General features: G+C 47.1%; 1 pseudogene; it reads left to right on the top strand.

Moving 5' to 3' along the window:
- The first annotated feature begins 139 nt into the window (after positions 1 to 139).
- Positions 140 to 786, top strand: part of LOC102820846 — a 117,912-nt pseudogene continuing 117,265 nt past the window's right edge.

The following is a 786-nucleotide window of genomic DNA, read 5'->3' as shown; positions in this document are numbered from 1 at the left end:
CAGGCTCCTCTAAAACCTCTCCTTAAGATCCTCAAGTAGAAACAAAGGCTGTAGGGAGTTTCCAGGGGAAAGGATGGTGACTAAGTTCAGGTTTTTCCCAGTTGTGAGCTGGAGCAGATGCTGTCAGGGCCCTACCCACATGTCCTGCACCCACCAACCTCCTACCTCCAGCATCGGTGGCTCTGTGCCTGAGGATTTCCTCTTGCCCATGGAGGATGTCTGGTCTGAGTAGGACAGGCCAGAAGCACCCAAGTGAACTCCCATGGGAGACTGTACAGAAATACTCCAGCTTACTAACCACCCAGTGGGGGCCACTCTAATTAGTCTTTCAGTTGAACATCCAAAGAGTTGAGACCCAACTGCCCACAATGGTAGACCTCTTATTAACACATTCATTACTGTATTTCCTCCTTTCCCAGCTCACTTTCCCAATCTTTCCTCATGCTTCCTCAGATCACCAACTGAATAAACTCCCTGCACCCAGACCCTAGTCTGGTCTCAGGCTCTGCTTTTGTGGGAAACCAAACTAAGATAGGCAAAGGAAGCAATAGCAGGTCAACACAACCATGTCTCCGCACAAAATCCTCAGATCCATATTATGAGGACCATGTTGCTTTGAGGATGGAAGTACAAAAATGAGAAGACGACAGAAATTCTACAATAGAAGCAGGAGAATGATTAAAGAACAAGAGAACCAGGTAGAGGGTGCAGCCTGAGAAAAGGCTGCAGGAGAGAGACAACTTAGGGAGTTTTTAATTGAATAAGCTTAATATACCTAGAGCTGGG

This window comes from Chrysochloris asiatica, unplaced genomic scaffold, assembly GCF_000296735.1.
Source record: "Chrysochloris asiatica unplaced genomic scaffold, ChrAsi1.0 scaffold00023, whole genome shotgun sequence".
Lineage (NCBI taxonomy): Eukaryota > Metazoa > Chordata > Mammalia > Afrosoricida > Chrysochloridae > Chrysochloris > Chrysochloris asiatica.
This window is presented reverse-complemented; position numbering and strand designations above follow the sequence as displayed.